This window comes from Macrotis lagotis, chromosome X (genome assembly GCF_037893015.1).
Source record: "Macrotis lagotis isolate mMagLag1 chromosome X, bilby.v1.9.chrom.fasta, whole genome shotgun sequence".
NCBI classification, from domain to species: Eukaryota; Metazoa; Chordata; class Mammalia; order Peramelemorphia; family Peramelidae; genus Macrotis; species Macrotis lagotis.
Window position 1 is genome coordinate 650,925,534 of NC_133666.1, and position 15,568 is coordinate 650,941,101.

Consider the following 15,568-nt stretch of genomic DNA (forward strand, 5'->3'; position numbering starts at 1 on the left):
CCAGTGACTTTGGGTCAGTCACTTAACCTGTCCTGTCTCAGTTTCTTCAATTATAAAGTGAAAATAATAGCACCCACCTCCCACGGTTGTGAAGATCAAATGAAAAAGTATTTGTAAAATGTTTAGCAAAGGACTTGGCACACAGTGGGCACTACATAAATGCTGTTATTTGGATATACTTACTGATGAGAGGTGATCTGACCTAAGGCCATAGGATGACCCCATCTCCCTCTTCAGAGCTCTTCTGTGTCCCCACCCAGATGATGCCCAGCCGCCTACCTCCACCCCAAATTCAGTTTTCTGAAATCTCAATACACCTGGTGTCAAGGAAGCCCATTCCTTCTTTAGGGTTTCTACTCTCTACTGATGGCATTTCCTTATCTGACAGGAAAGTGCCCCTGCCTGCCTCTCCTATGACTTCACATCCAATAACCTGTCAAATCCTAGAGAATAGACTTCCATATGAAGATGTTTGTACTTGATTATGGAATCTAAAATAAAAATATAGGAAAGAGTACAGAAGGGTCAGAGAGGGAGAGGAGGGGACAAGATGCATTAAGAAGATTAACCCCAAACCAAACAAATCCCCCGTTCTTGGAAAATAAAAAGAATATTCTAACACTTTCCTTAGGGCACACTTGATGAAAACACAGACAGGCAGGCTTCCATGACTTTTTGCACTGTGGGGCTGACAATGTGAGCAGAGGCCCAAAAAAGGTGTGCTGCCTTCTGTATATTTGATGTCTTGCAAAATTTTGTCATGTCACAACAGATAAAACATTTTATTCACAAAATAAACAAAACTTATCTATTAGACATATACCGTAACCTTGTAACATAGCACATCAAGAACTTGCAAAGGGAAGGGAAAATGTACCTAAATGAGTTTCCCAACTCTCCCGGGTGCTGCCAATCTAAACAGTCAGTAGGCTGAGAGATTCCTCATAGCAAATAATACTGTGTTGAGAACAAAAACATCTGAGATCCACTCAGGTAGAAAGGAGTTGGATGTTAAGAGTTGTTGTAGGGGGTAGCTCGGTGGTGTGGTGGATAGAGCACCAGCCCTGGAGTCAGGAGGATCTGAGTTCAAATCTGACCTCAAACACTTAATAATTACCTAGCTCTGTGATCTTGGGCAAATCACTCAACCCCATTGCCTAGCAAAAACTAAAAATAAAAAAGGAGTTATTGTGGAGAAAAAAAGGATAAAAATGTTCATTTTCAGTCACAGAAATATTTTAGATAATTAAAAAGAAAGAATAAGTGGGTAGCTAGGTGGCACAGTAGATAGAGCACTGGCCCTGGAGTCAGGAGTACCTGAGTTCAAATCTGACCTCAGGCACTTAATAATTACCTAGCTGTGTGGCCTTGGGCAAGCCACTTAACCCCATTGCCTTCCAAAAAAAAAATAAAAAATTAAGTGATTTCAGTAGTGTGGGCAGGCAGTCACATCCCTGGCAGCAGGTAGAGTCCTTCATGACCTAGGCAGAGGAGCAATGCTGTGGCCAAAAGTCTCCTCAACCAACAACGAGCAGTCCAGTTCTGGTGACAAGCATCCAAGCTCAGCTCAGTGAATCCTGGGACCCTCAGGGTCCATCCCTGGCCCTGGACTCATTTTTAGACTGGAAGGCTCTGCTAGACCTTGGGCTGCACTGGCACACAGCCTTTGAGAACCCCAGGTGAGCTTCTACACCAATGACAACCTGCCAAAGGGGGAGGTTAATCCCAACCCTATTGACCACCCTGGAACACTGAGAGGATCAGATAAAATAATGGATGGGAAAGTACTATTTCTGGGTGTGAATCATCATGTAAATGTGAGAGACCAGTGTTCACTTTGCTGTGCAGCCAGAACTTTGAAGAACCTAGAATCTTTTGAGATCAACTTCATGAAAGGAAACTAGGAAACCCTAATTAAAAATGTTGTCTGGGGTCTGAATAGCATCTGTAATCAAACTGGACATTGAATGTATTGTAACCTATATTCATCAGCAGCAGTTGATTTATTCATTTTGCTGAAATGCTTTTCTTCCTTTTAAAAAAAATCTTTGCTGGGAGCAGTTAGTGGCACAGTGGATAGAGCACTGACCCTAGAGTCAGAAGGACTTGAGTTCAAATCCAGCCTCAGAAACTTAATTACCCAGCTGTGTGACCTTGGGCAAATCACTTAACCCCACTGCCTTTCAAAAACCAAAAACCAAAACCAAAAAGCTTTTCTGGTTAACAGGGCAGTTGCCAGAAAATGGGAAGGAAAAGAGATCTATTTGAAAATTCAGATATATAAAGGGACAGGATGAGGAGGAATGGGGAGAGGGAAGGGGGAAATAAGTGATAGAAGAGAGGGAAGATTGAAGGAGAAGGTATTCAGATACAACACATTTTTGAACAGGACCAGGATGAAAGGAGAGAGAGAGAGAGAATAGAATAAATGAGAGTGGGGAGAAATAAGAGTGGAGGTACAGCTAGTAATAACAACTGAGGGAAAAATACTGAAGCAACTTCTCTGGTGGACTTATGATAAAGAAAGCAACTCACCCCAGAGACAAAGCCACTGAAATCTGAACACAGACTGAAGTGCGTTTTTCTTCTCTCTATTCTTGAGGTTTGCCCATCTTCTTGGGGGGGGGGGGGGGGAATGTTATGTTTATTCTTATGTTTACTCTTATAACATTCAATTTATATCAATGTATGGCATGGAAGCAATGTGGAGACTGTCAGACAGCCTTGGGGGGAAGGGAGGAGGTAGGGAAAATTGTAGAATTCAGAGCCTTGCAAAAAAAATGATGAGGTACATATTACTATTGCATAAATTGGAAAACAAATAAAATGTTAAAATGTTAAAAAAAAGAAAGAAAATTCAGATATAAGAACAAAAGATATCAATAAGATTTTAAGATAAGACAAAAGATAAATATAAGACTTTTAAAAATTCCAAAGAAAATCCCTCTTTTCCATTTTTCTTGGCAAGGTGGGTTTGGACATAGGGAAGAGGGCATTAGTATGGACTCTACTGCATATGAAGTCAGTCAACATGTTTTAATTTCCTTTTAAACCCTGGTTATATAGGAAGGTTTGCTGAAGAATGCATTATGGGGAAGGAGAATGGTAGCTTCAGAAGTGTATGTGATTTACAAATTAAAGGCTAAAAGACTATACCAGTAAAAATAAGACCAAATCCAATAACCATTTTTCCTCCTTTCCCTGTCTTACAGATTCTACAGAGCAAAGCACCTGTAGCACCCATAACCCTCTCTTGCAGACCTTCTTTTCCAAAATGCTGAGTGGGCTCTTGGCTGCCATAGTGATGCCCTGGAGGTTCCACAAAAGGCCACAGAGTGCCTCAGGAAGCCTCATGAGGCCCCACCCTCATGAGTATGGCATTAGTATTACCCCAGCTAAACAGGGAATGAGGTAAGAACTGTTGGATGGGCTCCACCTTTAGGGTCATTCAGATCAGTGCTCTAATCCATTATGCCACCTCTCTGCCCTACCTGGTTGGTCCAGGAGTCAGAAGGTCAGGAATTTGAATCCAGCTTCAGACACTTACCACTTACTAGCTAGTGACCTTGGGCAAGTCACTTAACCCTGACTGCCTTGTGCCCAGGGCTATCTCTAACTACCCTTATTCCTATCTGGCCACTGGACCCAGATGGCTCTGGAGGGGAAGGTGGGGCAGGTGACTTGGCACAGCATCCCCCTCACTCAAATCCAATTCATGTGCTTGTCATGGCCATCACCTCACTGATGTCATGGTCTTCCAGAACAAAGGACAAACACCATTCAGATCAACTAAAAAGTCCATCTTACATTAAGAGAAAGAACAGGAGCTATTTAGAATAAAAAGCCTGTTAGAGAAGGAACCTTACTAAGCACAAAAAAGAGTTGGGGCTCGGAGGGACCCTGTAGATCATCAAGTCCCAACTCCTCATTTTACATATGGGGAAACAGGTTCCAAGAGGTCAAATGATCAAAGTCACAAGCAAGTTACTGGTAAAGCCCAGATTAAAGCCAGTTCAGAAGAGATCAGGGGTTTTAGAGCTAGAAGATTCCAACAAGAAATTATCTACTTTCAATTAGAAAGTGTGTCAAACATTGTGCTGAGAACCTACAGACTAGAAAAGAGAAGTCCAGGCCTTCAATAGGCTTCTATTTTGAAAGAATATAGACATAATATACAAAAGTAAATAATCAGAGCACATACAAAACTCATAAATTTTAGGTCATAAAAGTGGGACGATGCTCCCAACTCTAGAGAGGCGAGGCTTTGTGTAGAAGGAAGGTGACACTAGAGCAGAGTCTGGAAAGAAAAAAAAGGAGGCCAGGAGAATGCAACTAGAATGTGAAAGACTTGAAAGAACTTTGTCTTAGTTCATGGTTCCAAAGAGCCCAAGTTTCTTGAGCAGTGACATTCTAAGAACATCCCTTGGCAGTAGAAAGGAAGGACAGACTGGGGAACGGAGAAAGGCTTGCCCTTGGATGCAGACACAGAGCAGAGCATCTCAATAGGCATGCTACAGTCAGGATATTTGATGTGTTGCTAGGGGTGATAGAAAATTTTGTTGTTTTTGCAGATCAAACATTTTATTCACTAAATAAACAATACTTGCTTATTAGATGCATGCCATAACCTCAAAACACATCAGACCATGAACTTGCAAAGAACAAAAATGTCTGCTCCTTTTGAAGGGAAAATGTGCATAAATGAGTTTCCTGACTCTCCCAGGGTGCTGCCAATCTAAATGGTCAGTATGCTGAGAGATTTTTCATGGCAAATAAGACTGTGCTGAGAACAAAAATGTCTGAGATCCATTCAAGTAGAAAAGAGTTGGATGTCAGAGATGTTGTAGAGAAAGAAAGGATAAAATCTGGGAGTTGAATGGATATTTAGAGTAAGAGTCAGAGACAAGTCAAGTTGCCAGCCTAGGCGTTGGCAAGAGTGGTACTGCCTCTGACAGAACTAAGGGAGTTTTGAAGACAGACAAGTTTGCCAGGAAAGATGAGTTGTTTTGGTCTTGCTGAGCTTGAGAATGTCTGTTTTAAACTGGGACATTCAATTTGAAATGTCAACCAGGAAGTAAGTGATGTGAGACAAGAGCTAGAAAGAAAGATTTAGGAGTCCTCTGAAAAGAAATGATATTTAAACTCATGGAAGCTAATGAGATGACTAAGTAAGAGAGCTGAGAGAGAAAAGGGCCTGTGATAATGCCTTAGGACAGAAGTATCAAAAACTATGCTGGCACAAAAAGGGCTAGAACCAGTGTGAAATTAGGAAAACCATCAGTCAATAAACATTAAGCTCCTGTTTTGTGCCAGGCTTTATAAGTTCTGGGGACATAAAAAGGCAATCCTTATCCTCAAGGACCTTACAATTGAATAGCGGAGTCAACATGCAAATTATATATATATATATTAAGCAAGCTCCATACAGGATAAAGGGGAAATCATTAACAGAGGGAAGGGATTAGAATGAAAAGGGGTTGGGAAAACCTTACTATAAAAGACAGGATTTTAGTTGGGATTTAAGATTAGTCACTAAGTGTAATTGAAGAGAGACAACATTCCAAGCATAAGGGACAGCCAGAGGAAATGCCCAAAGTTGATAGATTGTCTTGTTGGTGTAAGACCCAGAGGCCAGGGTTACTGGATTTAGGATATATTGGGGAATAAGGTATAAAATGACTGGAAAATAAGAGGAACTAGGTTTGAAGTGTTTTGAATGTCAGAGTATTTTGTACTTGATCCTGGAAGCAATTTTACTGGGGGGGAGGGGAAGGAAGGATGGAGAAGTCATCATCTAATCTGCACTTTAGGAAAATTACTTGAGTGGCTGAATGGAGGATTGAACCGGAGAGAGACTTGAGACCAACCAGCAGGCTATTGCTACAGTCCAGGTGTGGGGTGGTAAGGGCCAGAGGACAGAAGAGGGATATCTGAGAGATGCTGCAGAAGTGAAAGTGACAGGTCTCAGCACCCAGCTGGATATGGGCTGTGAGAAGCAGTGAGAAACAGTAGCAGACTCAGATGGCTCCTAGGTTTCCAACCGGGGTGAACGAGAGGATGGTGTTGCCCTTTATAAGTAATAGGGAAGTAGAAGTGGTAGAGGTTTTAGTGGCAAAGATAATGAATTCTGTTTTGGAAATGTCAAGATAAGGATATTCTTGGGCAGCTAGGTGGCGTAGTGGATAAAGCACTGGCCTTGGAGTCAGGAGTACCTGGGTTCAAATCCGGACTCAGACACTTAATAATTACCTAGCTGTGTGTCCTTGGGCAAGCCACTTAACCCCATTTGCCTAGCAAAAACCTTAAAAAAAAAAGATAAGGATATTCTCTGGAGATGTCTGAAAGGCAGATGGAGATGAGAAATTGAAGATCAGCAGAGTGGAGAAGGAAAGATACATTTGAGAATCATCAACATAGAGCCTATAATTAAATTTATGGGAGCTGGTGAGATCACCAGATGAAGAGAAGAGAGCCAAGGATGGAGCCTGGAGGGATACCTAGGGTTAGAGGGTCTGTTATTGGGGAGGATCTAGCAAAAAAAGACTGAGGAGGCACAATTAGCTATAGGAAGAAAATCACGAGAGCACAGTGACCTGAAAACCTAGAGAAAAGAAAGTATCAAGGAGAGAATGATGAATGAGAAAAGGTCACTGGGTTTGACAACATTGATAACTTGGAGAAAGCAGTTTTGGTGGAATGGTAAGAATTGGGAGAGCTAGATTGTAAGGGAAGAGAGAGAGAGACAGAGGATAGTGGACCCATACTGTAGATGGTATTTTTAAGGGGTTTAGCCACAAATGCTAGGAAAGATAGAGGATAATATTTAGCAGGGATGTTAGAATCAAGTGACAGTTTTTTTCAGGGTGGAGGAGACATGGGCATGTTGTAGCCAGCAGGGAATGAGTCAGTAGAGAGGAAAAGATTAAAAATAAGGGACATATTAATTACCTAGCTGTGTGGCCTTGGGCAAGTCACTTAACCCCATTGCTTTGAAAAAAAAATAATTAGCGACATAGTAGGGATAGAAAAGGGGAATAATCTGTTAGAGACATGAATGAGAGACAGGGTGAGGGAGAAGGTAACAGAAGGTACTTGAGTGAAATGAGATGAAAATTGGGGATGAGGAAGCTCATGAATGAATAGACTCAATTTTTTTCTGTAAAATATGAGGTGAGGATCTCAGCTGAGAAGATGGGGGGAGGGGGGAGAGCCATGGAAGGTGAAAAGGGATGAAAAGATTTGCTAGTGAATGATAAAGGAGGTATAGTAGGATTGAGGGTTCAGCTGAGGATGGGTAACAATTTGTAGCAGACTCAGATTTTCTTCATCTTTGTACAGAAATACATGTGTAGAAGCAAAGGTGACAAATGGGGGAGTCTTGGCAGGGTGTAATCAGTGATATAAGGGAACTAGGCATTCCAGAAAGGAAAATTGGAAGTTGGACTGATTTACCAAGGCATCAAGATGAGAAGACAGAGTGATTACCTCTAATTTAACTAACTCTATCCCTAGCCCTAAGCCTAGTGGAGATGGCCCGGGAGAAAACTGAGGGAGCCAAGGGTACAATGTAGACAGACTTGGCAAGAGAAGGCACAAGGAAAAATAAAAAAAAAACCCACTAAGTTATGGTCAGATAAGGGGAGTTTGGAGTTCTTGAAGCAGAGCATTAGTGGGTGATGGCAAGATCAAAGGTATGATCATCCTTGTAAGGATATGATGGGATGGAAGTCATGGGAAGTGAGTGAGTTGAGAAAATGAGGGACAACAGAGATTGAGGGAGAATAAATATGTTGAAGTCTCCTAGTACAAGGTAGGAGGTGAGGAGAGAAAAATTGGGAGCCAGATCCTTAACTCACTAAGGAAGAAGGGGATGGATCTGGGGGAGAGGAGGAGATCCGCAGAAAATACCCATCATGTATGGCAGAGAACCTAGAAATGGCAATCAAAAACGATGGATATTCCAACCTCTCTCCTCAGTGAGCTAGGAAAAGTAGCTAGAAAGGCTGTCATGGGGGGGGGGGGGGGGGGGGGGGGGGGAGAGTTAGGTTTCATCAAGAGCTAGTAGATGGAAGGAGTGGGGAAGAAAAAGATTAAGGATGAAGGGAAGTCTGTTATCTCTGGAATAGGAATTCCAGAGGCACAGCAGAAAGGCTGGGGGGGGGATGAAACTTTGGGGTGGGAAGGTTGAGGGGGGATGGGAATAAAAGAATCATGTGAGATGAATAGGGTTTTGAAAATGATCAACAGGGGTTCAGGATCACTAGGATGTGAAAAGTCATTCCCAGACGTGAAAATGTTCATCATTGAGTGGAAGGTGTCGAGCAAGGGAGGTTGGATACTGGGGACATGAGACACAGTTAGAAGGGAGGCCTTGATTCATTACTCCTCTTCCCAATGAATGGCAGAGCTTAGGCAGGAAAAGGGTACAACAGAAGACAGAAGTTGAAATGCATAACAAAATACAGTACAGAATAGGTGATGTTATTTAGTGGTTCTTCTAAGTCAATACAGAGATCCTTTTTAAAGAGGCTGACACCACAGTCTCAGGATATGCCCACAAGACTGAGCAGGAGCAACTGGAGAAGAGAATAAAGAAAGCATTTATCCAAGAGGAGAGTTGTCAACAGTGTGAACCTTTATAGAATGGAGAAGGGTGAGTAGTGAGAAGGTCATGTGATTTGGCAATTAAGAGAACATTTTAAGCTTTGGGGATAGCAGTTTCAGTTGAGTGAAATAAACGGAAAGCAGATTGTAGCAGAAGTTGAGACAAATGGACAACATTTTTGTAAGATAGAGTTTGGCTGTAAAAGAAACAGGATGAAAGACTGAGAGGATGGTAGAGTCCAGGAAAAGTTTTTTCAGGATGGAGAATTGGGAATGTTTCAAGGTTGCAAGGAAGTAAATCTCAGAAAACCTGCCTTCTACCTCTTCTTACAGGGGTAAAAGAACCCCCAGCATTCATGACAAGAGCAGGGCAGGCCATCAGCCCCTTTCATTACCTTCAACAAATGCCCCTGGCCTCATCTTTATCTCTTCATAAGATTCTGGATCCTAATGATTTCAGAAAAAACCTTAAAAGGTGTACATTAATCGATACAAAGAATATTGGACACAGTAACAGCAATATTGCATGATAATCAACTATGAATAACTAGGCTATTCTCAGAAATACAAATGATCCAAGGGATTTCAAAGGACTCAAAGGAAAATCCTATCCACCTCCAGAGAAAGAACTGATATTGTTTGAATATTGATTAAAGCATGCTCTTTCTTTCCTTTTCTTGTTTTGAGTCTTTTTGAACAAAATAACTAAGAAGGAAATGTTTCAAATGATTGCACATGTAAAACCTATCACATTGTTAACCGGCTCAAAACATTAAAAATATTGAAGTTTTTACATGTCATTTAGGTAAAATTAAAGTTACTTAAAAAAAAAGACATTGGATCCTGAGTTAGAAGAGATCCCAGAGGCCATTTTACAGATGAAGAGAACTGGGCCTTCTCAGATTAGTCTGAGATTAAACAGGGAGTGAAAGTGGGATGTTAGCCCAAGACCTGACTCCAGGGTCAAAGCTCTTCTATTTGTTCAATACAACTCTGGCAGGAGGCACAATGGCTGCCCCCATCATTGGTATGTAACATACCATGTAACTTCAGCTTCTATATAGTAATCATGGCACCCTGCTCACTGAGGATTAAGGAGGAAGGGCACATAAACCACATTGAACATATAAACTGCTATAAAAGGGGACAGCTAGGTGGCACAATGGATAGAGCACCAGCCCTGGAGTCTGAAGGACCTGAGTTCAAATCCAGCCCAGACACTCAAATAAATTACCTGTGACTTTGGGCAAATCACTTAACCTCATTGCCTTGTAAAAACCCAACTCCCCCCCACCGATATATAAATGTTAACTCTTATAAACATGAAGTGGGGTCATCCAAGCTCTAAGGAACATTTGGTTTTTTATTTTTTGTTCTTTTTTTAGGCAAGACAGTGGGGTTAAGTGATTTGTCCAAGGTCACACAGCCAAGTGAGTATTAAGTGGCTTAGGCCAAATTTGAACTCAGGTCCTCCTGACTCCAGGGCTGTTGCTTTATCCACTGCACCACCTAGGAACATTTAAATATGATTCTACCCCCTAGTTTGGTGTCCTTGATCTATTACGGGTTAGGGCTCTGGCTGTTATGAGTTTCTGGAACCAGAACTAAAGGAAAGGAAGGTGCTTTTCCTGTCCCACAATCCTATAGCTAGAACCAAAACACACCCACACATACCCCAGCATACTTCCCTTTACATTGTTATAATAGAGGGGAACTGGAACAAGACAGGAAAGAGTTTATACACATCAGAAGTACTTAAAAAAGTTCTTTATTAGGCATTTCCATCTACAATCCTAGCCCACAATTTGTCAGAGATGGAAAGAATCTTATGAATCATCTCATCAAATTTTCTGCTTTTACAGATGAAAAAACCGAGGCTCTGAGAAGGGAAATGGATATCTCAAGTCAGACAGTGGGTCAGTGGCAGAGTGGAGACTAAAAGCCAGGTCACCTGACACTGTGTTACACTATTATTCTGCAATCTCTACTACAACATTCCCAACAAGCAGTCAAGAAGAATCCACTATCTGTGGAGGCAGCCTTGCCTACCTTAGGCCAATTTTAAGGTTATATTGACCAGAAATTGTCCTACCAACTCCAAGTTCTCTTCACTGATCCTTGTTATACTATTTGGGAAAAGCAGAATGAGTGTAATCCTGCCTTTCCTAAAACAGCCTTTCAAATACTTGAAGTCAAGGGGGTTGATGGCATATTGCATGGACCTCCAGCCCAAAGGGTGGGCAGGAATTCCAAAATCAATATTCTGCTTTTGAATGGAATAATTAACTGAGAAAAAGTGAGGGCCCATGGGGAAGATGCCTCAGGCCTGAGAGAAGGTATGGTCTTCAGCTTCAGCTGTTCCTCACAGCTGAAATACTCTCTCCTCCCAGCCTTCAAGGCATAACTCAAAAGACCACCTTTTCTAGGAAGTCCTTGGTATCTTCTTAACCTCAGTAAAGGCGAGCTCTCCCTCCCTGAGAATCTCCACAGCCTTGTCTCTTCCTCTCCTGTTGTCCTTGTCCTCAATTTGGTATAGTAGTAAGAGCACTGGTCTGGGGGATTCAGAAGACATTCTGAATCCTGCTTCTGATGCTATTAGCCTGTATTTTTTTTTAATAAAGATACACAGACCAAACACATAAATACATTTTGTGCATACTTATTCACACACATACTTTATTGTCTCTTTGAAGGCAGTCTTTTATTTCTGTCTATATCCCTAGCTTTGAACCTCAGTTTCTTTAGTGGTAAAATGGACTAAATACCTTAGTATTTATTTATTTATTCATTCATTCATTTATTTATTTTAGGTTTTTGCAAGGCAAACGGAGTTAAGTGGCTTACCCAAGGCCATACAGCTAGGTAATTATTAAGTGTCTGAGACCAGATTTGAACTAAGGCACTATTGACTCCAGGGCCGGTGCTTTATCCACTATGCCACCTAGCTGCCCCAATACCTTAGTATTTAACTCACAGTTGAACCCATTTAATTTCTGTCTAGATTCCCAATACTGAATAAGATTAACTTTAATACCTAAGTACTTAACTCAGCAGGGTTGTGAGAATGGAGAGAAAGTGTCAAGGGATGATGCATCAACCATAAAGCATAAATCAGTACTGTAGAATCAGTATTAAATGTCAGCTATTATTAGGCAAGTTACTCTAATCTCTCTAGGCTTGCTTCTTCATTAACGAATGAATGAATAAAATGAAAAAGCATTTTTTACTTACTACGAAGTAAAAATGGTACTTGCTCTTTAGGTGCTTACAATTCTAATTGTCTTTCTAAATTCTTCCATCCTTTTTCTTTTCTTTCCTTCCTTCAGTCAACATTAGGGTATCACATCCGTGTTGTGTGTGTTTGTGTGTGTGTGTGTGTGTGTGTTCTGCCCAAAGGAATGTCAATTTTGTTCACTGAAATTTGGGAAAATATCTTGGGGCCTGAAGGCCCTAAATCACCTTGGCTTTCATTGACAGGCCAACAATAGGTCCTAGGTCAACTCTACTTGGTTATAGTTTGGACCAGTTTGGACCATAGCTCAGAGTGAATGTAAATAGCAAATGGTTCCATTTTGGCCAGAAACCCTAAGTCTTCCCTTCCCATATTTTTTTTTTTGATCAAGCAAAAGGTCAGTCTGTGCTTCATTTCTTTCCCACCAGCTTTAATCACTGAATGAGCACTGACTCAGTTAAACTAGACTTGTAAAAAGGCTTGTCTCCTACTGAATCCAGTTGACCTTATTTGGCCACTGTAACCAGAAGGCTCTAGAGGAGAAAGGAGGCTGGTGACTTAGCACAGACACTATCCCCACACTCAAATGCAATCCACATGCACCTGGGGGGGCGGGGGAATCACCTTCCTGGTGTCAAGGACTTCTTTGAGAACAAAGGACAAACAATAGTTTAATAGAATTTCTTAACCTTTTGTATAGGGAGGGCCCCATAAGTAGATGGGTGAAGCCACTCCGCAGATTTAAATTCATAAAACACAGAATTACAAAGGAAACCATTATAATGAAATAGTTTTTAAAAGTTCCCTTAAGAAAGCCTATAATAGGGGTGGCTAGGTGGTGCAGTGGATAGAGCTCGGTTCTGGAGTTGGAGAATACCTGAGTTCAGATTCCACCTCAGATACTTAATAATTACCTAGCTGTGTGGCCTTGGACAAGCCACTTAACCCCATTGCCTAGTAAAAACCTTTAAAAAAAAAAAGGTTAGAGCACTGGCCTTGGAGACAGGAATTTGGAACTAATTAGCTGTGTGACCATAGTTAATTCACTTAACTGATTGATGCCTGGCATCCAGGGCCATCTCCAGTCATCTTGATTCATATCTGATGATATGAATCTGGACCCAGATAGCTCCAGAGGAGAAAGTGAGGCTGGGGATTTAGCACAACACCCACCACTCATATTCAATTCATGTGCTTGGCAAGGCATCTCTCCTGATGTCATGGGCTTCTTCAAGAATGAAGGACAGAGGGACAGGTAGGTGGCGTAGTGGATAAAGCACAGGCCTTGGAGTCAGGAATACTTGGGTTCAAATCTGGCCTCAGACACTTAATAATTACCTAGCCACTTAACCCTATTTGCCTTGCAAAAACCTAAAAAAAAAAAAAAATGAAGGACAGGGTGACACAGTGAATAGAACACCCTGGAGTCAGGACTGGAGTTCAAATATGACCTCAGACACTTAATTACCTGTGTGTGACTTTGAGCAAGTCATTTAACTCCATTGCCTTGCAAAAAAAAAAACCTAAAAAAAAATGAAGGACAACCATAACCCGTTATTATCATCATCATCATCATCATCATCATCATTGTTGTCTTCCTTGGTGTTAATGACAACACTTTCCACAAATGTGTGTTCAGGATGAAACCTTCCAAACCTTAAACCATTATAAAAGTGTCATTATTAACAATAATAAACAAGAACATACTGAGGACAAAGGTGATGAGGAAAAGGCACTTTGGTACAAAAGTTATAGGAAGGGGCTATAGGAGTATATTGATACACTCCATGGGTTTCAGAACAGGGAGGGGAAACACTTTGCAAACCTTCTACTGTCATGTGAATGTCAGCTATTATTCCATGAATTACTTCACCTCTCTGGGTCTGGTTTCCTCATTAATACAGACAGACACAGGGATTGAATCTCTGATTTCATTGGGAAATAGAGGGAAGTGTGGGAAACTCCCAGTTGAGGAAATGCTCTCTACCTAAGCAAATCCAACAACAGAAAAATTTGAAATGTACAGTCTTAGAGAACTGCCAGGGGCTCAAAGTAGTTACCATCCAGAGGGCCTCAACATTTCAGTATATACCCAAATTCACTTTATATTTGGGCTATTTCAGTAAACTGCTGGTTGATCTCCCTCCCTCAAGCCATTCCCTTTCTACTAACTCATCAACTTTAGGGGCTCGCAATCACCTCATTCAAAGTCCTTTATAATTTGTTCCTTCCGGCCCAGAGTCAGGAGGACCCGAGTTCAAATCCGAATTCAGACACTTAATAATTACCTAGCTATGTGGCCTTGGGCAAGCCACTTAACCCCATTTGCCTTGCAAAAACTAAAAAAAAAAATTCCTTATAATTTGTTCCTTCCCACCTTTTTGGTCTTCTTACACATCCTTCCCCCACATTCTGCCAGCCGGGGATCCTGGTCTCCTTGCCATTCCTCCTAGACATTTCTGCCCTCCCCCCTTCAGAACCACCCCTTGGACTCCCTGCTTCTTTCAAATCCCCACTAAAATCCCACCTTCCGATCCTTCTTCATTCTGGAGCCTTTCCTCTGCTTCTACATAGTTTGCACGCAGTCGCCCCCGTTAGATTCCGAGCTCCTTGAGAGAAGGGGGTCTCGTTACCTTGAAAATCCGAGCAGTCCACACACAGCAGGCGCCTAACGCATGTGGACCGAGGGACTTGCCCAGAGGCCGGGCCAGGCTCCAAGTCCCGCTTATGGAAGAGGCTCTGCCCGGCCCTCACTGCTTCTGCACCCCGGGGCTCCCCCAGTCCTGTCCAGCAGGGCCCCCCCATCCCAGACACAGAGGGGCCCGAGTCACCGAGGCGAAGGAGTGGAGGAGACCGCGAGCCCCTCCCCCGGGCACACCCTTCTCTCACCCCCCCATCCTTCCTGCCCCACCTACTCCGCCCTGGCCCCTTGCGGACCCCCAACCCTGTGCGGCCACGGAGCGCCCCCACGGCCTCCCCAGCCTCGGAGGCTTTGGCCCCCTCCTCGGCCTGGCCCCGCCCCGGGTCCCCCCCACCCCCAGGCCCCGCCGCCGTCGCCGCCTCCTCCTACCTCCTTCCCCGAGCTCAGGACCGCGTCGCGCGCGAGCTCCGTCACCGGCTGTAGGAGAGCGGGGGCGGGGCCGGCGCATGTTGTCGACGTCACGACGCCTGGGCGGGGCCGAGCGAGAGCGCGGCCGGACGCCAATTGTCGCGAGACCCGCTTTCCAACTCGCAAAGGGTTTAAACAAAAAGCCGAGCCTCGGCTTAGCTCGCCCTTTCCTTGGGGGGGGGCGGGCTTGGGGCGGAGGGGCCGCCCGATTTCAAAATGGTGGCGGAAGTCCCAGGCCGGGCCTTCCCCCCCTCCCCGGACTAAGCCTTCCAATTCTACGGCGTCCGACTGCGGACAAACCAGCTAATTTTGAAACGCTTCATTTTTTCTTAGTCGCAGCCCTGAGGGCGGTTCGCATCCCCTCTGCGCGGGCCTGGAGACTGAGGCCGGGAGATCGGGACTCGAATTCGCGCCCTCAGCTTCCAGGGGGTGGTCCTGGGGAGCCTCCCCCCCGGAACCAATCCGGTTCCAGCTTTCTGGTCTCCAAGGAAACCGCCGCCTCGTCACTTTCACCCCTGCTCTGGAGTTGGAGCCGCAGGATGACGTCATAGCCCTTGGAAAGACAACCTTGCATCAGGAGCAGCAGTCCTCGGAGCAACCCCCAGTGCTCCTCTCTCAGAGAT

At 43.4% G+C, this 15,568-nt stretch overlaps 1 protein-coding gene across 2 annotated transcripts in view; it reads right to left on the minus strand.

The window, feature by feature from the left end:
- The window catches only part of CCDC124 (coiled-coil domain containing 124), a 40,371-nt gene extending 25,383 nt beyond the window's left edge, over positions 1-14,988 (minus strand). The window contains exon 1 of one of the 2 annotated variants that reach the window (XM_074204852.1): positions 14,364-14,576. The gene's annotated coding sequence lies outside the window, so the exon portion shown is untranslated. Of the gene's footprint in view, positions 1-14,363; positions 14,577-14,906 lie in introns of those variants that run through there. The other variant, XM_074204851.1, reaches the window with a different exon arrangement.
- Between the last annotated feature and the right edge of the window lie 580 nt (positions 14,989-15,568).